Source organism: Ischnura elegans, chromosome 7, assembly GCF_921293095.1.
Source record: "Ischnura elegans chromosome 7, ioIscEleg1.1, whole genome shotgun sequence".
In the NCBI taxonomy this organism is placed as follows: Eukaryota; Metazoa; Arthropoda; class Insecta; order Odonata; family Coenagrionidae; genus Ischnura; species Ischnura elegans.
In genome coordinates, this window is record NC_060252.1 from 24,335,215 (window position 1) to 24,359,237 (window position 24,023).

General features: G+C 40.4%; 1 non-coding gene across 1 annotated transcript; it reads left to right on the forward strand.

Annotated features, from left to right (window-relative positions):
• The first annotated feature begins 6,893 nt into the window (after positions 1-6,893).
• Trnah-gug lies at positions 6,894-6,965 on the forward strand. The gene has a single exon. It is a non-coding gene; the product is annotated as a tRNA-His (tRNA).
• Positions 6,966-24,023: the final 17,058 nt, after the last annotated feature.

The window sequence follows — 24,023 nt, forward strand, 5'->3', positions numbered from 1 at the left end:
ATTTACTACGGTGGTATTTACACGAACCGGTCATTTTCCTGGCAGTAAGTATTGATGCACTTACCAAATATGGCGATTTTAATTTCAGGAGTGCCCAAAGATTGAGGGTGAGATTTTTTTATTGGCGCACAGTAATGCGTCAAAAGTTTCAGGAGAGAGACAGAGACTCGTCACCGTCATGCTTTCTATTTTCTTTAAATTTCGCCCCCCTGGAGCCATTATTAACCCTTAGGGTGCCGGGAAGCTTTATCGAGCTCCTCATGCAATGTCACTCTTAGATGCTGATAATTAACTAATCATGCAATTGTCAATATTCATTTTATTTTCACATTAACTACTTTCTTTAAATTATAATAATTAACTAATATCACCAAAAATTCGTCATATAATATAATAAAAAAGTGAAACCACATATAATAAAGATTTCCAAAAGTTTTTGAACATATAACTTTACTTGTTTTTGAGACCTAATTTTTTCCCTAACCTACTGTAAAATCAGCAAAAATGCCTCGGCACTTTTGGCGTAGTGCCAAAGGGCTAAATATTAGACCGTCGATTTGTTTTTTTTTTACCAATTCTCATCGTGCATAAACAGCTGAGTGTGCTCTTTGTCTTCATGGTTCCATGTAGAGGCTAAATAATCCATGAAAGTAATTATAACAATACAAAAGTGAAAGCTTGGTCTTCGTTTACGGTGTTTAAGTCGTTCATTCACAATGAGTACTTGTCTTCGGAGATATTACTTGTTTCCGCTGTTTTTCAATGTCATCACACTGTTAGACGTTGTTAAGGAAGCAAGGGGACAGGCGGGATTCATCGATATGATATGGGATGGAGAAATAAACTGCGGAAACGATATCGGCTAAGAAACAACTTGATATCAACACCTTGTGTGCGGCAGTTTAACGTCAGTTCCTCGGAAGAATTATAGATGGCGCCAAGTACGCGCTAATTGTTTTAAATAAACGCCCCAAATCTCGGAGCCAATTTTTCGCGTAATTCTGAATTTCAAATTATTGCCCATGTTTTCCTAATGTACATTAACATGTAAAAATACGCGTTAAACTTGGGATAACTGCAATCGGAGAGAAAAGCATACAGACATGAAACCATAAATACTCTAAACTCTATGCATGAAACAATGAAGGTGCACCGAAAAAACGCGGAGTGAAATTCGCTCTTCTTCTGTTCCAGTTTTAGTTTCGTTCCCTCCCGCCACCCTTTTTTGCGCGCCACCAAAATTATTCCCGTGTCACCACTTTTTTTTTCGACCATGAAAATTTCATCGGTTATTCCTTTTGAAAAGGACAAAAAAAAACTACAGCGTGCGAAATTACATTTTAAATCTTTATCGAACTCTCTCGAGTATTTGAGGCGTTTTTTTTAGACTGTATGCGCCACAAGCTTAACTAAAACGCGAAATTTTAAGACAGGACAATTACGAGAAAACGACGATAAGACGCCGTTCAATGTTTAAATATTTTTTATCATTCCAAAGTTAGTTGTTTGGTATACCTATAGTTGTGCACATATTCATTTACTACGGTGGTATTTACACGAACCAGACATCTTCCTGTCAGTAAGTATTAATGCACATACCAACTATGGCGATTTTAAATTCAGGGGTGTCCAAAGAGTGTGGATGAGAATTTTTATTGGCGCACAGCGTTAAAAGTTTCAGGAGAGAGACAGGGACTCGTCACCGTCATTTCTTTATTTTATTTCAATTTCTCCCCACGTCTACATATTATCCCGCGAGCCATTTCTAAGGTGTTTGGCAGGGGGTGATCAATCACTAGCGTGCAAGAGGATCCCCACATGTGTACCACACGGTCGTAAAAATATTGCGCATGATAATAAGACACACGTGCATATTCATGCGAAGCACAACTTTGCAAACGCTAGAAATTTCTATTGGAAATCAATGCAAGGTTAGAACACTGGAGAAATAAAAACATGCGATGAGTTGTCTAATTGAGTGACGGTATTGATTTTATCAAAGGAGACACCGCAGTGATCCCTGATGGTACGAGAGAAGAACATTTTCAATCTCTCATTTGCAGTTTGGTTATTATTTTTTGCTGACTTTTGCTGTTCCTTGAGAAAATACCAAAAATTCAAATTTGCTGATAAGAGAACTGAGTGGAGAGCTGCGTCAAACCAATCCTCGGATTGTTTACCACTGATGATGATTCATTCAAGTTTACTCCAAGAAAATTCGCCATAAAATAATCATTTGGCATTTGTTCCACGCCCCTGCCTGATGTCCCACGAGTTCCTCAACCAAGTGATCTTCTTCCAAGGCGAACCTCAGAGTGGGTTTTACCGAACAAGGTGATGACGCATCAAGTCCACATTTTAGGAAAGGAGACGGAGAGTGTGCTTACTAAGGCAGGGGCGCAGCTAGGAATTAAGGCAAGGGGGGTTTTCAGGCGCAAATAATACTGGGGTGCTTGGGGTATTGCATACCCGCCAGGGTAAGCGGGAGGTGCAGGGGCCTTCCGTCGGAAAAAAAATTAAGATAAATGGTTCAAAATGGTAATTTTTACGGCCTTCTGAGGGATATTTTATTAATCCTCACACTATTCTATAAGCAATATTAATCCAATTAAGTAAAATAGATTTAACTTAAAAATTTCTGTGAGGTCTGGGGGGGGTTTTATCCCCCAAAACCCCCCCCCTCGCTGCGCCACTGTACTAAGGCACTGTTGCTGAAGTAAACTGTACTTTTCCGCTATTCCACGGCTTGATACAAGTACACTTCATGCAGATAATAAGTTACCATACAGTTGATGTACTTTATGACATTTTGGGCTAAAAAGGAGTATCGTTTCTCCATAACAGTCGTATCCAGCTTTACTTGAGCTTTCTCTTAGTAGATAGAATTTCATCGGCACATTTTCGAAAGGCGGATATTTAGCTCCTCTAGTTTTTTTATGGACGATGATATAAGTTAATAGGTATCTACTCTAGGTAGATTTGTAGGTAGTATAAGAGTTTGGAACTTGGAGCATCGATTCCAAGGGATATACGAAAATATTGAGATTCATCAAGCGTTATTGTGCGTATATGGTTTACGTTTTAATACAAAAGTATGTTAAATAAAAATAACTGATATTCTTTATTTTTATTGAAAAATATCAAAAATGACACAATAAATGGTGAAACATTACTCGTTAATATACAGTGAGAAAATTATTCATTTTCTTTGAAACCGAATCGACCTTAGGTGCGGTTGCGTAAGAATGGCCGGAAAGGCACCTACCACTTCAATGTAATTTATATTTGCCGCGTCTGAATGAATGAGTTCCTGAGACAATTCGTTTTCAATGCAGTCAATTTCTTCTCTGAGTCAAGTCAGCTCCAATTGACGTCAACTCCAGAGTTGCTTCTATAACGTTGTTTAAATGTAATGTAGATCCATCGCAAATTACCACTATCGTCGGGAGCTAAACGCAGCTATTACAATCTTTTGAGCGTAACAGAAATACGAGCTTGCTACTTACAACTATCATTTTGTTTATTTTTTCTTCAATGAAGAAAATATTGAATGTAGAAATCAATTCATTCATGAAATAACAAAATCGTATTATCGTTCACATAAACCTTCGCCTATCATTGATGGTTATTTCCAGAGGACTGCCTTCTCTGTTATCATTTTCTGCTGAATTTTGCTGTACTGCTGTACCTACTCTTAGAAAATACGAGAAATTCAATTACTTTTTTAAATAGTGTTATTTCCTTAGCAAAATAAAAAATACTACATGTAAAAAAAGTTATCGAAATCCTCGTATTATCTTATGTTACAGCCAAAATATTAACAGAGAAGCTTGTGTTCAGGAAAACCAGCAAGTTGATGGAATGTCAGGTCAACTGAAAAATATATCTCGAAAAATTATGTGCGTTGCAAAAGTCATTGATAGTGATATTTCCACTGTCTCATACATATACATCGATCTTCTATAAAAGATTATTTGGCACTCAGCTTTCCGTATCCATTCGTGGTCACACTATCACTGAGTTCACATGGATTTTCTTAGCAATCTCAAGTCTCAGCCATAGTGTCATTGGCAAATTTTTCTTCACCATCATCTGCATCCCACAAACCTTTTCAAAAGGCGTGTGGCTGGGGGTTTTAGTACAGCGGCCGAAAAATGCAAACATGTCCAATTTTATGCATGGAGATGATTCATCTGTCTCCTCATTAAAATTCATTTTATACAACATGCTCGGCCGTATCTTGGGACATGATGGCCTGATGAAGATAACCATCGGAGGACAAGTAGACGGCTAGTACGGGAAAGGAAAACCTCGAATAAAATCTAAGGAAGAGGCAAAGAAGGAAGTGAAAGAGAAGAAATACGTAGGTGTGAAAAAATTGGAAATAGGAGAATGGAGAGGAGAGCTGCGTCAAACCAAGTCTTAGGATTTCTGACCAGTGACAATTGTGAAATACACTCTTTTGATTTTATTGTTTATTCTTACAGCTATCAGTAATGTCTTCATCATCTTAGATAAACACTATTTTTTCATCAAATAAATCTTTTTACAGTTTGAAATATTATATAAACTGTGGGAAAAGCCTAGAAGTCAGGGAAAAACTCTAAATATACTTGAGTTACCAAACTGGGAGTAAGTATCACCGAGAAAATAAAAAGAGCACAAATGGATTAGGGTCCTTTTGATTCTCGACCACACCACGAGAGGCGCTGGCCTCAAACCAACCGTCCCATCAATTTTTCCCATCAACTCTTAATGCGGCCGACCATTTATTTATTCTGCCGCAGCCGCGACTTTTTCATCGCGCTAAATGCTTTTTGCCGGCCCTGATGGACGCGCATTGGCGTTTTGACAGCCTCGGCAGGGGGGGGGGCTGCCGCCTCCCCACGTACGTTCGCACAGTACCCGGCAGGGGGCGTTAGCTTGGGCGATAAAATTTTCAGGTGGCGTGAAAGATGAAGCGAGCACTCTCAATTCGCGCAAGTATACGTACAACACAATCGTGCTCTGACATCCAGACCAGCAAAACGCAACTGCCTACACGTGAACAGACAGAAAGGGGTTGAAGGTACAATGTAACAATCCTCCAACCCTTTATGATACCCGCGATATACGTGGTCTACCACCAGATATTATATTGTATTCCTCCTATCGGTCTTTGCCTCAAGAATCGTCTTCAGGAAAATAGAACGAAGTGCAGAAAAATTCACAAATGGGGGTCGATTCGAAGTTAGAAATAGGGCAGGCGAAAGAGATTACCTCAGGCTGCTCATAGAGGAGAGAATTGATAAGAGGAAACGGACGTTCATTTGTCGATTTCAAGAAGGTCTTTGACAACGTGGATTGGAATTCAATGGTTAGAATTCTGAAAAGAATTGTAGTGCTACACAATGACCGAAGAGTTATACACAGTTTTGTATATAAAACTAAGTAAACTAAGCAAAGTAATAAAAGAAACTAAAAACTAAGCAACTAGTAAAAGGTGATTAATAATACTAAATCCGAACCCAGCAAAGTTACAATAATAAGGAAAGGAGTGAAACAAGGGTGTGCAGTGTGCACTGTCCCCTGAATTTTTAATGTTTGCATTGAGAAAGCCATCAATGAAAGGCATCGAGAAAGCTAACAATGAAAATGTTGTACGCGCAACAATTAAAGTATTTTTGCTTAACATTGGAGGAATATGGACGGAGTAAGAATATCAGGAAGAGAATATCGATAGCGAAGTGGTTATTTCTGAATGAGTTAGAATTGACGGCAGGATCGCAATGTTATAGAGTGTGAAGGAATAGCTAGTGGAGAGTCTGATCTAGTGTAACGGTTTACGGTGCGGAAACGTGGACACTTTTAAGGAGGACGAGATACGACAGGAGGCTTTGGACATGAGGGTGTGGAGAAGAATGGAGAGGGTGAAGTGGAGGAAGAGGACGAGGAATGATGAAGTGCTGGACATGGTGGATGAGAGATTCTATAAGAGATGTAGAGGAGACTGAAGGTATGGATGGAGCGAGTGCTAAGCGGGGAGGGGATGTTGAATATAATGATAGAAAGTTGAATATTAAGTACATAAGGGATAGGGAAGAAGAGAAAGAATTCATTTGGGAAGGGGGACGGGGCAAAATCATTAACTAGGTGTGCCATGTAAGTCCATCATTATACGATAGAATAATGAAAGTAAAACTGTTTTAAGCCATTGATTTTTTTTAGCAAAAATCAATTCTCAGACAGTGTGTTTTGAAGGTGACGGAAAGAGTTATGAAAATGTTTGTTCTAGAATTATGTGCAATTTTACTCTGAATCACTCAGTATTTTATCCCGGCAATTGTCCTTATGATGTTATCCGCGCGTTCATGCAAATGAAAAATCTCCTGAAAAGAAATATGGGCAAACGGAGAACGATGCCCCCTCCCCAAAAAAAACTACCTGAATCTTCAACCCGAACGCTGGTGTTGATAATTGACAGTAGATGACACCTCAGACTAAGGTACGAGAGTGTGAATTTCACATTGGAATGGTAGGAGACAGGGCAGGTACTTTCCCTAGGCCAATTCGCGCTTCTATGATTTTGTTAGGGGATGACCTAAGTCTTCGTACGGTACATCTGAGAATACATTCATTGATTTTTCCATTAAATTTTCCGACAATACGCTCTTCAACACCATCCCATTTACCATTTAGGAAACTAACTGAGCGAGAGTATCCGACTCGATGGCAATAATTTAGGAAGTTGGGGTGAAAACTCTTTTGGCCTTCATTACGACCAAACATTACGATAACGACTTCGACTATAAGGGAATTCAAAAGTTCCGCTTGAAGTGGCACTTACATGCGTGGAAGTTGATTTCTTGGAGAACCTTCTTAAGTTAGAACGTAATAATTAAGCCTTCGTGTTAGCCGTGATCGTATAGTGGTTAGTACTCTGCGTTGTGGCCGCAGCAACCCAGGTTCGAATCCTGGTCACGGCAAATTGTCTGAGTAGATGAGGCATATTTTTGCCGTTACCACTGTTTTTTCTCAAAATGATACTGTGGGTGTAAGTGTTTCACCCTATATTTACTTAGTTTTTTTTAGTTTAGCAATACACTGTAACAAGAGGATGAGAGAAATGTTTTTACCGTTGCTCTATTTTTCTCACAGAAATGCAGAAATTCTATCGGTACACTTTTCGTAAGAGCATCACAGTCGCGCAACCAGTGGCTTTTTTCGCTTTTTTTATGTCAAGACTTATTAAAGATTTAAATTTAATTAAAATTTTAAAATAAAAGTGACATATTTACTGGCTCTATTGTTCAGTTTTTTTTTTTAAGATACATGCTAACATAATAAAATGCTAACTCCATATACCGTAAAATTTTAAATGAATAAGAGTATTCTTCGTGATGGCAATAATTGTAATTTAGGAAGTTAGGGTGAAAATTTCGATAAATTTTCATCCTATGTTACAATCAAGCATTATGAGAACTCAGATTGGATTTTAAACCTTCGAAAGTTCCACTTGAGGTGACACATTAGGGTAGTTTCCTTCATCAAAGAAAACGATTGCGATTCGTTACCCACCATTAGTGTATTCATAATATATAAAAATTGTTTTGTTTTAGAAATCCCAGTTTAGACGAATGGCAATGGTCAGTTTTAACCGCGTTGAAAAAAGGCCAGATTGGCGCCCATGCCAATACACTCCAAGTGATGTCACAGGGACCTAGATTCTATACGAGTAGATAGGAGTTTTACATCGTCTGAGATTACCAATGCATGCATGAGGCACAGAGCTCAGGGAAACATGTCTTAATAATCACTTATTAAACTGGCTAAGGTCGGATAGTTTTCTTCGTTTGATAAGGCATTAATTATCCTTATTTAAGCCAAGCGCTACCTGCTAGCAGGGTTCTCTGCTACCTGCTAGCGTCCTGCATCGTATCAGCGCTCAAAGCCTCGCCCCCAGGTCACCTCACACGACGGTAGCGGGAACCAGAATGACGCCACACGGCGTTTTCCCGGCATTCATACTTAGCCGTCGCGTTTTCGCGCGCTTGAAAATTTTCACTTTTCATTTAATCGCCAAAAATAGATATCGTCATTTAAAAATCTAATAGAGTGAAATACGTACTCCAGGAGTAATAATCTTTCAATTAAGACAATAAAAAATAATAGGAAACCACCCTATTGTTAAAGTTGGTTTCTCGGAGAACCTATTCAAGCTAAAAAAAACTTGAATTAAGCTTTCCTGAGAGCCGTGATCATATAGTGGTTAGTACTCTGCATGGTTCACGGCAATTCATCTTGGAATGAGGTGTTGCGAGGTTTTTTTATTGATTGAATTATCTTTGGCACATAGGCTTTCAACGTAGCTAACCATTTAATTTTTAACTTTGATGGATATTTTTTTCCGATTGGCGATCAGTCGTTGTTCCCTGATGCTATTGTATTGTCGAGGTCTTTAAAATCATCTTTAAAATTTAAAAGATCCGAATTTCTCCGTTTTTCGATCCTTCATCTACTTCTCGAGTTATCGGCGACGAAAAAAAATCGACTTTTTCAACTCTTTCGCATGCAAGTTGATGAAGTCACGAGCTCGTTCCGACCGCATCGCCGCTGCTAAGGTACTCTACGGCCTCGCGTATATTCCTCCCATGATTATGGCCTGTATACTGCAATTTGGCGCACGGGCCCATGCGAAGTACCTGAGCCGCGAGCAAAGGAGGGGAGGGAAGGACCGACAAAAAACTGTATGGGAAAAACATACAGAATAGCGGCTAAAAAATAACTTTAGACCATTTCGTTATTTATGATTGGAGCACTTCGTGTTTTGTATTATTCTTCTTAGCTTTTTTAGTACTTTACAAATATGCTATTTAGATTGAGATATTATGAGAAAGTAAAAAAAGTTAATAATTCTATTAGAGGTGCTAGTTACTTTCGTCGGGGGGAGGATAGGGATGGGCGAACGGACCCGCCAGCTACCTGTGTCGGTCCCATACAGTTTTTTTATGCCGGTCCTTCCCTCCCCTCCTTTGCTTGCGGCTCAGGTACTTCGCGGGCCCGTGCGCCAACTTATGGTATACACAGTATAGCAATGGCTGTCTCTCCTATGAGCAGTTCATTCCTCCATTAATCTAATTAGAACCAGATTTTCCTGTTTACAAGATCTATTCTGTATCTTTTTGACTCCAGTAATGTTCCCGATCAGTAAAACGCGGTGAGCCGTCGCTCACTCCGAGGGTGTCTACTGGGAGAGCAGCTTGGAGGGTGGTGTAATCCTCCGCCACAGTACTGGGCAAGACACCGGTCAATAGGGGCAGCTATGATGCCTGAGGGCAAATGGGCCCAAGATATATAAAGTGGCGTTGTTCCGCTAGCACGGTGTACATAAGTTTTGGTGAGGTTCTCGTCATGTGCTCGATGCTAAAAGAGCTGCTCCTGAGTGACGGCACCTTCTTGAAGACCTCCGCAGCCAAGGTAATAACGTACCCAAACTCCCTATATCTCTAGTGGGTGCTTTCCATTCATTGACACACGTCGACACAAGTCGACTTGCGTCGCGGTTTTCGTGTTCCATTCGGTGTGTGTCGCCGACTGTTGTGACACAAGTCAACAAACGGTAACGCACAGGAATAGGAGAGTTATAAACAAATGCCTCGAGCCGACACAAGTCGACTCATGAGTCGCATGAATGGAAAGCACCCAGTCTAGTTGCCTTCCTTGAGCTGATCACAATTCGGGAGAGATTTATTAATGATCTTTCTTTTTTGTAAATGAATTATCGTTTTATTTAACCTTTTTAACGCCACCGCACTCCTCAGGCTTGCAGCCACGATTCAGGGGGTTAAAAATTCGTAGTACGCACGCATTCAGAACAAAGCTTATTCATCCAGATCAGATTGCGCAATCAGGGCCGGTCATCGAGTCCGTCACCTGCTGCTGCTGGTGCTCGGATCTCGACTGCCTTAATCGCTGATGACTTCTTCGAGCCCCGTTCTTCACCTTCGGGGGCCGCCATCGAGCCTCCAAAGACGATCGGCCTAATTAGCCGGCACACACAAAACTGCTTACTACATTGGTGATAGTTTTTCGGGTTCATTCCGCGTTGATTCGTATTTGTGGACGAGAGTTTCGGGCGCGTTCCAGCTCCCGTCTTCGGGTCTTTGGGTCGGGAGGACGGGAGGTGGAACGCGCCCGAAACTGTCGTCCGCAAAACATGAATCAACGCGGAATGAACCCGGAAAACTATCACCAATCAACTCACCGCGGAAGCCTCCGTAATAATTATGCTCGCTACATTACTCATCTATGGCAACAAAGAAATCAAAAGGACAGAATCTACAAAATTTTTAGGCGTAACTTCAGACAAAAAACTCATATGGAATCTTCAAATAAACAATGCAATAGGAAAAACTAAAGCCGCTGCAGCAGCTCTGGGGCCATTGCTCCAGAAAAAATCAAAATTATCGTTAAAAACAAAATGCCTCCTCTACAAGACGATGTTGAAACCGCTGCTATCATATGCTTCCCCAGTTTGGCTGATGGCCTCAAAAACGCATCTAACACGTATCCAAAAAACAGAAAATCTGCTTCTAAGGAAGATCGAGGGCGCCCCATGGTTCATAAGAAATAAGGATCTGCGGAAAGACCTCAAGGTTACCCCTATACTAAGTGAACTAAAAGCAAATATTCATGTATTCAAGAAATCTCTGACACGCACAGGAAACGAAAAAATAGTAGATCTCTGGGACTATACCCCGGACCCAGGCTCCAGACATCGTACGCCAATCTCGGCCCTAATCCCAAACCACATCCCTTCCCCATAATTAAAAAAAAAAACAATCAGAAATACTGAAAAGAAAATGACTATTTAAATAGCAGAAACCATATTTACAGAAATCCACTGGAGACAGCCAGAAGGCTGGGGCTAGTGATAATAATCAAAATAGAAATTCCGGCGAGGCGAGGCGATCCCACACAAAAACATTAGGAAAGAACTGTTCTCATATCTTCTATCAGTGCCTATCCCTCTAATTTTCGCCGTGAATTACCTAGCTTGAATAATCCAACGTCGTGAATTATCTGAGACCGTGGAAGACGCCTTTTTCTCTAGGAACCTGGATAGCTTGGTGGTCTGCGCAGTGACCCGGAAAGCCAAAGGTTATGGTTCCATTCCTGGTCCAGGGGAATTTTTGTCATGGCAATTTATATATATTTCTGACCTTTTAAAACCGCCCAATAAATTTAGGCTCCGTTTGAGCAGAGCGGCATTTTGACTCATCGGGTAGTAGGTAAGCGATTCCACTTCCTCACTAGAGGTCCATTTTGAGGCTCTGCTCTCCCGTCAGTCACAGATTGAAATATCTATGTAACCATTCATAAGAAATAAGAATAAAAGAATACATATTAGAAATACCAAACCCGTTTTCGCCTCGTCTCGCGGCAACACTAGTCCTCATATTACGGCTGCATCAATTGTCATGTGTCGGACATGTATGACGTTAATTTTGGCATTTCTGGCGACCAGAGATAAAATAATAATGAGAAAATAACTTGAATTTCATGGAGTTGAGGTAGTTAAACATGTGCCCTTGCAGACGATAACGTGGCTTGTTTTGTCAGTTCTAAAGGGATCAAATACTTATATCACATGGTTCAATGTGATTTTGTAACGCTGGAACTACGGATTCTCAAGTCCGCCGCTAGAATTGAATATCTACGCGCGCATTGAAATCAGGTTTCAAAATCGTCACTCGCGGCGCTGCCAGTCACCTATAGCAACTTTAACGAAAAAAATACTCGGAAGTAATATGAAACTGAGTCAATATATCATTCAACGCTTTCAAGACGATCATTGAATTTAAAAGACCACTTCCACCTCGGTTAATGACTAATAATGGATAATTCGATGGCTGAGGTCTAACAACACGTATCTCAAATTCGGCCGGTTTGAGACAGATATTTTAAACAAAGTGTAATAACATTAAAAAATAAAATACAAGCAAACAGCAACTTTTTTTCAAATGAATGCTTCATTTTCAGTTCTATGAGTTTTTAATTTCAGTGTGCAAGTAAAAGAAACTAATCGTTTTTTTGCTCTCCTGAAAAGTTGCTATTTTTGAGATAAGTGTTGTTAGAACTTAGCCATCGATATACTCTAAGGCAGGGGTCTCCAAAATACGGCCCGCGGGCCGGACCCAGCCCGCGAAGGGCTGTCATCCGGCCCGCGCACTCGTTTCAAGTAGCGCGCAATTCTCGCTCGTTTAACTCTGTGAGACGCCGCTAGGAGCATTGCAGCGCTGTACTACACGTCAAATTCGCCTTTAACTGTTGGTAAATAAGAAATACGACACCGTATACTTCAGTAGACGTTGGTATCGAATACTTCAGTCATCGGTAAATTTGCTATCCGGCTCGCGGGGCGATTTGGAACTTGGAGTGTGGCCCTCGTGGCCTAGTAAATTGGAGACCCCTGCTCTAAGGGAACCATAGAGTTATTAAAGGCTCTAAGAAGGGAACCACGATGGTGACCTGCGCCATCTAGCGGCAGATTCCTCCGTGCGAAGGTTTTCGATGCCACCTGGCGGCGGAACTCGCATATCTTATTTTGTAATTTCTTTAAACGCTTCCCCGAATTCCGTTCATGTTTTTTTAATCATTCTTCTGCCTGCGTCCCGTATTTATGAATATGTGTCCTTCCATCTCACCCGCATGTTGAACATAATGCTAGAGCGTTGAATGTTGGGTACACAAGGAGAGGAAAGAAGAGAAAGAATTCATTTAGGAAGGGGGACGGGGCAAAATCATTAACTTGGTGTACCATGTAATTTCATCATTATACGATAGAATAATGAAAGTAAAACTGTTTTAAGCCATTGATTTTTTTTGCAAAAATCAATTCTCAGAGAGTGATTTTTAAAGATGACGGAAAAAGTTATGAAAATTGTGGCATTTTTTAGTGTCCCCCCCCCCCCCCCCCAAAACATTCTGGTACCCCCCCCCCCCAGAAATTCCTTCGAACTTCCTCGAACTTCCTCCGAACTTATCCGCAGAACTTCTCCCGCCAAGAACTTTTCGCGCAAAGGTTTTTTCGCGCAAAGGATTTTTCGCGCAAAAGGCCTGTAGCAAAATCCTGTCTCTGAAAACCCTGCCTCTGGAAACTCAGCCTCTGGAATCAGCCTCTGAAACAGCCCCGAAACAACCCCGAACCAACCCCGAACCAACCTACCTGCAATGCAAGACTTATATAGGACTACTGCGGAGAAATACTTCTCCTTGGCAAGCAAGGGGAAATCGGTGCTAAGGCCTTAGTATTGCACTTGGAGTGAGAAGTTTTACCATTGTCCTATCACAAACTCTCTCTCCCTCCAACACCTCACCCCAGTATCTCCTTCCCCTCCATGTGTTCCAATGAACGATTCCTCTGATGTCTCAACCCAGAAGTTGAGGGGAAAATTCTGGGTGCTGGCTGTTGTCTAAAAACCAGGGAATGGTGTTTTGTGGAGCGGCCGTTTCTGCAGGGGCAGTGACGCATCAGTGGGCGGTTGTTGAATTCGCCTGGCTACCCCTCCACTCCCTGGAAGAAGCCCTCCCCTCAAATGCTGTCTCGCCTTGTATAGGCAAGCCCTCTTTCTGGTCGAGACCTGCTGGGAGTCACATGTCTTGTGAGCCATGAGATTTTTAGAGCAATTTTCTGCTGGTAATGTTTCCTTTGGGATCATGAATTTACTATCATTGTTTTCTGTAATACTTCTGATTTTTTGAATACTCTACTTTGAATAGATATCGTACGGTAATAACTCGTAAATTGTTTTTGGCTACCTTTTTCTTGTGAGCTGTTTTTCTGTTTGTGGAGTCTTACCCTGATCCAGCATGTGACCGACGGTTGGAGTATTTCCCTTGTCTGGACTTACGTGAAAAATCAACCAGATTTTACGACGTAACGTCACATTTTGGTAGCAGAGTTGAGGTTCGATTTCCTGTCCTTTCGTCGAGGTCTCCCGAGTGCTGGACAATGGTGACATTTCTCCACTATTTCTCCACTTTTTGCAGTTTCTGGTTGTTTCTTCTCTTAAAAGTGAGTTATTTTATGTTCCATTAAGTGCTTTTTGGTTCGTGTGGGATTACGTGACTAGTGTTGCCGACTTTTCCTCGTGGTCATATGCCATTTGACATTAATGTTCGTAATGCTCGTAATGTTCTTGATAATTTGGATAGCAGCTCGTTATTCTCGCACTATTTTTGGTGATTGGACTCTTCCAGCAGAGATAGATAGTTTTAAATCTCGCTCTTTCTCTCTCTTTTTCTCGTTGTCGTCACTTCACTTCTCAAAATGCCTGGAGGTAATACTGACAACCCGTACGAAAAAACTTATTTAACCACGGGCGAGGATCGTAAGGCCAGGGGTACGGCTAATGTGTCCGTAGGAAGTGAAGTTTCTAATAATGAACGGGAATCTTCTTTAGAAGTGGTTCCACCTCGCCCAACGCACGAGGAAAGCAGTGATTTTCACGTCTCTCACGAAATGTCTGCTTCTCAGACATTGCCAGTTTCTGAAGGGTTAGTGATTGTCAAACAATTACTCAGTGATTTTCCGCCATTTGAAGTGTCAAACAGTGAGAATTGGTTTAATTTCATGTTAAAAGTTAATGAAATCGTTTCTTTGTCCTTGGTTCCTCTGTCAACGTTATTGTACCTTGTAGTATCTAAACTACCTGCCAGCTCTCGTCATTTTTGGTTGTCTATGTTAAACTTGAATCTCGCATGGTCTCAAATCACAGAAAAAGTTTGGGCTAGAATTGTTAGTGACAGAGAGTTTGATCGTTTGATCACTACGAAAGTTAAAAGATTTCAGTTCCCTCGCGAAACGCCCCACGATTTCGTGTGTTCTGTGCGTAATGCCACTCAGGTGCTGGGTTTGCAGTATTCCGAGTCTTCTATTGTGCGACTCATTATTCAAGGGTTAAATCCTTTAACAAAATCTGCAATTATGTTCTCAAATCAGCCTAACACATTTGTAGAATTGGACTCTGTTATCACGCAGGCTTCTAAACATTTAATGGACTGTGCTGAATATTCCAACACTTTCCATCGTATCTCTAGGAATCCGTCTTCTGTTGCCTCTTCCAGTGCGCCTAGGGAAGTTTCTTTTCCTATTAATTGTTCTTACTGTCATAAACCTGGCCACAAAGTGAACGAGTGTCGCAAAAGACGACGCTTTACTCAGCCTGCCGTGAGTTTGATGAGCGTCCGTGACAAGTGTTCGACTCGATTGCCAATATTATCTATTAATCTTCATTCTATGCCATGCCAGGCTTTAATTGACACTGGGTGTTCAGTTTCACTGTGTGATGAAGATTTCTTTGCTTCTCTGAAATGTTGCCGGAGAAAGGTTATTCGTAAGAATGTTGACGTCGATTTAATCACTGTGTCGGGGCAGCCTTTTCATATTAATTCCTCTGTCTCACTCAAGGTTCAAATAGGCAAGTTTTCTTGGAACCACGTGTTTTATCTAGCTAAAATCCCGTTTCCCGTGTTACTGGGTGTGGATTTCATTTGTAATTCAAAGATGATTATTCGTCCGGCGAACGTCAGTTTTGAAATTGCCCCGAATTCTCTTTTTTCTTTTACGGACAATTGCGAAGCGTTTAAATCGGCGCCAGTTAGTAACTCATCCGAATCACATGTTCTGTCGTCCACTGAATTCACGCTGTGTGATAAGTTGAAGGGTTTATTGTCAAAGTATCCTGATGTGATTTCTCAAGAATTGGGGGTCACATCTGTTATGACCTACGAAATTGAACTGCTAGATTCTACTCCGATTCGATCCCATCCTTATTCATTGTCACCTCCAAAGGCAAATTTAATGAAGAAGCACATCCAATCTTTACTTGATAAGAAAGTGATTGAGGTTTCCAATTCAAACTGGTGTTCGCCAGCTTTTCTAGTGCCTAAAAAGGATGGATCTGAAAGATTAGTGGTTGATTACCGTAAGTTGAACAAAGTTGTTAAATCGGACGGTTATCCTACACCTTCTGTTGAACATGCATTCCAATATCTTGCTGATGCAAAATATTTTACTGTTCTTGATCTCAATTCTGCCTTTCATCAAATACCATTATCTGAGAATTCTAAGAAATTAACTGCTTTTGTGACGCCGTTCGGAGTGTACCAGTATAATAGATTGCCATTTGGTTTTGTAAATTCTCCTCAAATATTCACTCGTCTCATTAATGAAGTATTGGGCGATTTGAAATATTCATGTGTTTACCCATATATTGATGACTTGTGTATCTATTCCAAGTCTGCTGAAGACCATGTATCTCATGTTAATGCTGTCCTCAACAAACTACGCAGTGCCGGTTTGACGGTGTGCGAGGACAAGGTTAAGCTTGGTGTGGAATCACTCACTTTTCTGGGCCATCTCATCACAAATGGAACCTTGCAAGTTGATCCTGAGAGAGTGAGACCAATTGAACAATTCCCAGTTCCCAGAAATGTGAAGGAAGTGGCCAGATTCATTGGACTTTGTGGGTTTTACTGCAAGTTTATTCCAAGGTATTCTGAAATCTCTATGCCACTGAATCGCTTGAAACGTAAAAATGTTCCTTTTCAATGGACAGCCGTTGAAAATGAGGCTTTCTGCCAGTTGAAGAAAGCTCTCACCAATCCACCAGTGTTATCTTTCCCTCGATTTGACGAGGAATTTCATTTATTTGTCGATGCCAGTAATTTGGCGGTTGGTGCCGTTTTGAATCACAAAGTAAATGGTGATTTTGTCCCTGTGGCTTTCGCTAGTAAGGCACTCTTGGAACATGAACGTAAATTTTCTTCTTATGAATTGGAGTGTCACGCAATTCATTTTGGAATTCAAAAATTCAGTGTTTACTTACAAGTAAAACCATTTCACTTGTACACTGATAATGGTGCCTTGACATGGCTTTTCTCTCATCCTAAGCAGTTGGGCAAACTAGGCAGGATGGTTCTTAAATTATCCTCTTATAAATTCACTGTGCATCATGTTCGAGGAGCATCTAATTCTGTCGCAGATTGTCTTTCTCGCATTGAGCCATCCTCATCTACAAATAGTCATTTAGATGTGGAATCTAACACTCATAAGGAGTCAGCTGTTCCTTATTCTTGTGTGTTACATAAATTGCCTTTGTCATTTGTCGACATTCGAAAACACCAAGAAACTGATCTCGTTCTAAAGGATATTTTCAATCAGATTAATAATAATTCCTTGAACGACAAAAACTATTTTCTGAAGGGACAGCTATTATGTTATGGGAATTCTAAAATTAAGCGAGGAAGAGCTGTTTTGCCTACGGTCTTGAGGCCTATGATTTTTCAATATTTTCACTGCTCTAGTATGTCTGCTCACTTGGGCATGGCTAAAACTTATGATAAGATTAGCAGACACTTTTGGTGGAAGGATATGAAAAGAGAGGTTTATGACATGGTCAGAAAATGCCATCTGTGTCAAACTTGTAAACCCAGAAATGCTCCACCTCCTGGCATGCTATCGTCGCACAATCCTTCTGATGTTTGGGAAAGACTTTATATTGACTTTGTGGGTCCTTTACCTCTGACTAAAGGTGGACACCAATATGTACTTTCTCTTATTGATGGATTTTCTAAGTTTTGTTTTCTTGAGCCAGTTCGCAAGGCTACGGCCGGTTCGGTTGTTTCAATACTCACTCAAAGAGTGTTTCCAAAATTCGGTTTTCCAAAATTTTTGGTTTCTGATAATGCACAAGTTTTCAAATCTCATGCCATTAAGGAGATGTGTTTGCAACTGGGGGTTAAGCAAATTTTTGTTTCTCCATACTATCCCTGTTCTAATCAGGTAGAGAGATTGCATAGAAATCTAAAATCTGCACTTGCTATTTTGTGCAATAATGCTCACCATATGTGGGACTCTATGCTTGCTGACTTAAATTTTGCCTTGAACACTGCCTCTCATGAGAGCAGTGGTTATTCTCCTGCCAAAATAATTTTCGGCAGAGAACTAAAGCATCCTTTAATTAATCAGTGGGACATTCCAAAATCTTTATTCGAGAATGATCTCAGCGATAGTGACAGACAAGTTTTCCTGAATCATGTTATTGCTAATTTAAAAAAGGCCAGAAATAGGTATAAAGAATCCTATAATAAATCTCACTCCCAAATCACTTTCTGTGTGGGAGATCTTGTTCTCTGCAAAAACCATCCTATCAGTTCTAAAGGTGAACAGAAAATGGCAAAACTGGAACCTCTGTGGAATGGACCTTTCGTCCTTAAAAAGTATCTCTCTCCTGTAACAGTTATTCTGGAAGTTTCTCCTGGGAAAGAGAAAATTTGTCATGTTTCTCATTTAAAGGCATATCATGATGGCATTGGTAATTCCAGTAATTAAAAGGAGAGAAATATCATTGATTTTTTTTTATTCTTTTTTTTTTCAATGAATGCTAATGTTTGCTTTCTCAAATACTATTTGATGCTTGATTTCGGTGTTGAATTTCTCTTGATTCCTAATAATATTGTTTTGATTAATGAATAATAAGTCTATTTCTATGCTTGTAATTGAAATTGTTCTGAAATATTGTATTGTACTTGCTTATTCTCATCTGCTTAATTCACTCATGTAATTTAGTGTTGGTCTACTGTGATTGTGAGATGGGGTAAGGTGGAGGAATTATGGGTGCTTGGAGGGAGAGGACGGGAGATTAACTTGGGGGGAAATCCCCGAGATGGCTCGTTTCCAGATAAGCTGTGGAGGTGGCCCCAGTTATTAAGATTCAATTGTGTTTTGTGTCACCTTTCCTCCACCAAGACTTTATGGACATTCTCACAATTCTGGACAGTGATAAGTGTCGTGATTTTGCAGTGTTCGATATTCTATCGATGGCTGAGTGATTGAATTGATCAGCTGATCTTAAGACTGCCTACTGTGTTTTAGTGTGGTTTTGGCGTTGAGTTGCGACCTTCATCGCCCGACAAGTATGAACTTTCATCTTGTCGCAACCAGCATGTAGCTCTCATTTCTATTGTTAATTGAAGAGTGAAATTTAGAGTGATTTCTTTTGTTGATGCAATATGCAGTTCTCATTTTGTTAGCATCGCCTATGATTCTTTTTTGACTTGTTTAATTAATACTGAGAGATATATATACACATCTTGATTAAATTTAGTCAGTACTTGTTCAATAGCTGACATGAATACCATATGCCTTATAAATTGTTAATAATTATTGGAAAATCGAGGAATTTAGTGCAATCTATTGTCATTTACGTAATCTTGTTGAATTTTGGAGGATTCTTTATTGATAATTAATTATGGACTGATAATATTTACAAACATGGAGGGTTTAAATGGGAGAAATACTAATGCCAATGTATATTAATTAAGTGAGACACATATTATGCTGAATATTTTTGCTGGTATTTTGATAACTAATAATTATTTAGTGAATAACCGTATTTTTGAATAAACTTGTACTTAATGATTATATAATATGGGGTATATATTTTGTTGGTCGACCCTAACTTTCTCTTGGGTTGCAATATGAATTTTGGGTAGAAGTTAAAACCCATTTTTGTCAATCGTTGATTTTTGATAAGGTGGTTGAACCCAACTAATGGGACAACCCAGGGTTCTGATGAACCCAACTGCTTCACCAACCCAATCTTGCCCATTTACTAAGTGGTTGGTTATTGTATTGCTTTACTTGGTTTTAAAAAAAAACCACAAAATATCTCTGATGAGAAAAGGAACATTTGAGTTTGGTAAAGATATCCTGGTGTTATACCAATAAAAATCTTCCCAGTTCCTTCTGGTCGCTGATGATAATTATTTGTAATTTTGATTCACTGTTCACCGAAACAAGCATCACATTATGACATATTGATTATTAATTTCATTTTCTTGCTATGTAATACTAATTAATCTACTCTATATCAATTCAGCATATTTCTTGTCTCACTCTTGTAATTATGTCATGTTACTCACTTAAGAATTCTGTTGAATTCCAAACATCACTTCTGAGGTTATTATTTACAGAGTGATAAAAATGTATGTTCTTGTCAAAACTATTTTTGAGTGATATTTCTTGAATACTGTTACCTCAATCAATAAACTTTTCAATATTCAGTTCAATTCTAACCACTGAATAATGGTTTTTTGTAAATTCCATGGGGGGTTAAACAGTGGGGGTTCATCCAGTGAAAACCAGTGGACCTGTGATGCCTCGATAAGTTTTCTAGGCATTAATCAGTTCTTGGTGGACGTGTCTTGGTCCCCAAGTTCAAGCAATTTTTGTGGTCATTTTCCCACAGAGGATGTGGCATTTTTTAGTGTCCCCCCCCCCCCAAAAATTTCTGGTACCCCCCCCCCCCCCAGAAATTCCTTCGAACTTCCTCGAACTTCCTCCGAACTTATCCGCAGAACTTCTCCCGCCAAGAACTTTTCGCGCTAAGGTTTTTTCGCGCAAAGGATTTTTCGCGCAAAAGGCCTGTAGCAAAATCCTGTCTCTGGAAAATCCTGTCTCTGAAAACCCTGCCTCTGGAAACTCAGCCTCTGGAATCAGCCTCTGAAACAGCCCCGAAACAACCCCGAACCAACCCCGAACCAACCTACCTGCAATGCAAGACTTATATAGGACTACTGCGGAGAAATACTTCTCCTTGGCAAGCAAGGGGAAATCGGTGCTAAGGCCTTAGTATTGCACTTGGAGTGAGAAGTTTTACCATTGTCCTATCACAAACTCTCTCTCCCTCCAACACCTCACCCCAGTATCTCCTTCCCCTCCATGTGTTCCAATGAACGATTCCTCTGATGTCTCAACCCAGAAGTTGAGGGGAAAATTCTGGGTGCTGGCTGTTGTCTAAAAACCAGGGAATGGTGTTTTGTGGAGCGGCCGTTTCTGCAGGGGCAGTGACGCATCAGTGGGCGGTTGTTGAATTCGCCTGGCTACCCCTCCACTCCCTGGAAGAAGCCCTCCCCTCAAATGCTGTCTCGCCTTGTATAGGCAAGCCCTCTTTCTGGTCGAGACCTGCTGGGAGTCACATGTCTTGTGAGCCATGAGATTTTTAGAGCAATTTTCTGCTGGTAATGTTTCCTTTGGGATCATGAATTTACTATCATTGTTTTCTGTAATACTTCTGATTTTTTGAATACTCTACTTTGAATAGATATCGTACGGTAATAACTCGTAAATTGTTTTTGGCTACCTTTTTCTTGTGAGCTGTTTTTCTGTTTGTGGAGTCTTACCCTGATCCAGCATGTGACCGACGGTTGGAGTATTTCCCTTGTCTGGACTTACGTGAAAAATCAACCAGATTTTACGACGTAACGTCACAAAATGTTTGTTCTAGAATTAAATATGTGCACGTTTACTCTGAATCACTCAGTATTTAAACCAGAAAATTGTCCTCGTGATGTTATCAACGCGTTCGTGCAAATGAAAAATCTCCGGAAAATAAATATAGACAAACGGTGAACGATTCAAGTGCCCTTCACCGCTATCACTCGTTTTGTCGAGCGCAACGGTAGCCGAGCGCTCTCTCGCGTTCTACACTACGCTCCCGCTTTCTTTTTCGGCTATACGCATTTTTCCCGCGTTTGTGCGTGGTGGTGGAAAATGCGCATTCCGTTACTCTATTTTTTCCCCATTTTTTTCTCGTGTCAATTGTTCCTCATTACGTGCGCTTCCCTCTCTGCCGCCGCATTACATCAGCGCCGTGTCTCATTCGAAGTGCGTTCGTTCGCATTGGCATAATCATCGTGCAGCCCACACTCGCAAAAGGTTTACTCCCTCTCTTTGGCTTTTTGGCGTACCCCCCTCCCCTCCGATGCATTTTTCCTGCACGCGTGTCACTGTCCATTCCAACCTTCACGAGACATTCACTCCCGTTCCATCTACCCTTCCCAAACCTCACTCACCTTTCCGTTTCGTAGTTTTTTTTCCTCTGAGAGTACTTTTGACAGCAGCAGGAGCATCGCTAGTGAATGCAAGCGAAGGCCAAACCGAAAAAGCCCTCTCCAATTGCATCCGAGCGAGAGGCCTACCAATTCGCCCGGGCAAACACACGATAAAAATAAACATACAACCACGAACACAGATGTACATAATATCGACAGGATTGGGCTTTATGTAAACGAGGGTATCCGTAGTATAATAGATGTTGCACTTTTTCACAAAAGCTATTCACTACACAAAGTGTTTCAACACACAGAACCATCATCAGCTGCAAGACAGTGAAATCGTGCTAGAACACTGATATAATTAAGTATACATACTACCCCACTTCTTGAATTAAGTAGTATTTTTCCCGTGTCCTAGAATTGTTTTGCAACTGTTGAAGGCTCCGTGAGTCGAAATACGTTTTGTAATGAATGAATTTTGAGGATAAACGTGAGTTTCTCTATCACATGTATTCATATACATGCATATTGTATTCACATATTCTTAGGTATCAGTGATATTCATGTGTATTACAGATATTCAAATAGTCATACATATATTCAAATATTCATCGATTCCGATTATTTTGGTCACCACTACATGTTAGAGTCGTCCTTTTTGCATATAAAACACATCGGTTTTATTTTCTCCATGCCTACATTTTGCTCTACGGTTCATTTTCTACGGCTCTACAGTTTGCTACGGTTCAATTTCTGGAAACTCTGGAAACCGGTCTTTTAAATTCTCCCTCTCCTTAGAACGAATATAAACCTCGTATCTTATTCTCAATTTTCTTACAGCTTCATAAGTCATAAACGCACGTTCCCATGCGTGGAAGCTGATGGATGTGAGTATATCTTAAACCTATTATTAAAAAACGGAATAGTTGTTATTCTTTTAGCATGTTCCATATTTAAAATTTGACTAATAAATGGCAGAGCAAAAATTCCGCCAACAAAGAAAAGTGTGTTCCTATTGCACCAGATTGGAACATCCCTCCTAGGAAAAAAATTACGAAAGAAACCAGAGCAAGAATATATTTCTAGATTGCCAATGAAAGGTGAGGTCATATCGCCATCTAACGTGCGGGACCCCGGTCAAGGCGAATGATTTTTTCTCTATGGAATTATCGCACAATTTTTGCATTGCAGGTGACTCCGTAACGTTTTTACCGCGGCTATTCCCGGTATTCTTAAATTCGCCATCTATCGATTTGCGGTATATTTTAAATACATTAAGCGTCGGTGAATAGATTTTCACGATCGTATCTATGCATTTTGAATTAAAAGCTTTTCTAAGAGTGCGATTAACTCTTGGTCCATAATCGCTTACTGTGAAAAACTATTCATGGACAATTTAAGGTAAGCATACTACTTTGGTATGCTACCGTATACGTATACTACATGACTACCGTAGTACGAGTACATCATTTCTAATCGCTGTAGCTGCACTTCAGATCTTGAGCCGTGACGCACGTTGCATCAGAATTCGATCGGAAACGAATCACGCACGCTCAAAATTCATCAGCTCTACACCTCTACATTAAAACTAAGCATGAAATGGATAAACTTGTATTTTGCTACCAGTGATGAGCCAACTCGAAAAAGACACCTTCCATGTTAGAGGTGTATCTATCTCACTAAGATTAGCGTCAGCTAGCAAGCAGGAGCCTTGTTCAAGAATCGGTTACTAATAAATATGCATATTAGGCATAAAAAGCGCAATGAGTTCCATGCTACGTCCAGTGACTATTATTCAGCTAATGACCACTAAATAGTTTAATAAGAATTCTACGAGGACGGTATTTGATCTTGAGCGCAATAAAAAATCTCAAGAGAGGGCTCAAGAATCGAATGTGCCGCAAAGTTTCCATCTGTAGTGGTAGCGACAAGTGTGCAAATTCGACTTTCGATTTGCCATCATAGTGTGCATTCGTGGTAGTCGTCATCATTTTTCATGGCTATAAAAACTAATACTCACGGTCTGACCGATGCCACGGGATACCATGGTCAGAATAAATTCTCTTTTCGTTCCATTCGGGCAGTCAACGTAAGAAAGGTATCGTGCTTCGGCAAATTGGTGGTAACAAGGCCTCATGAGA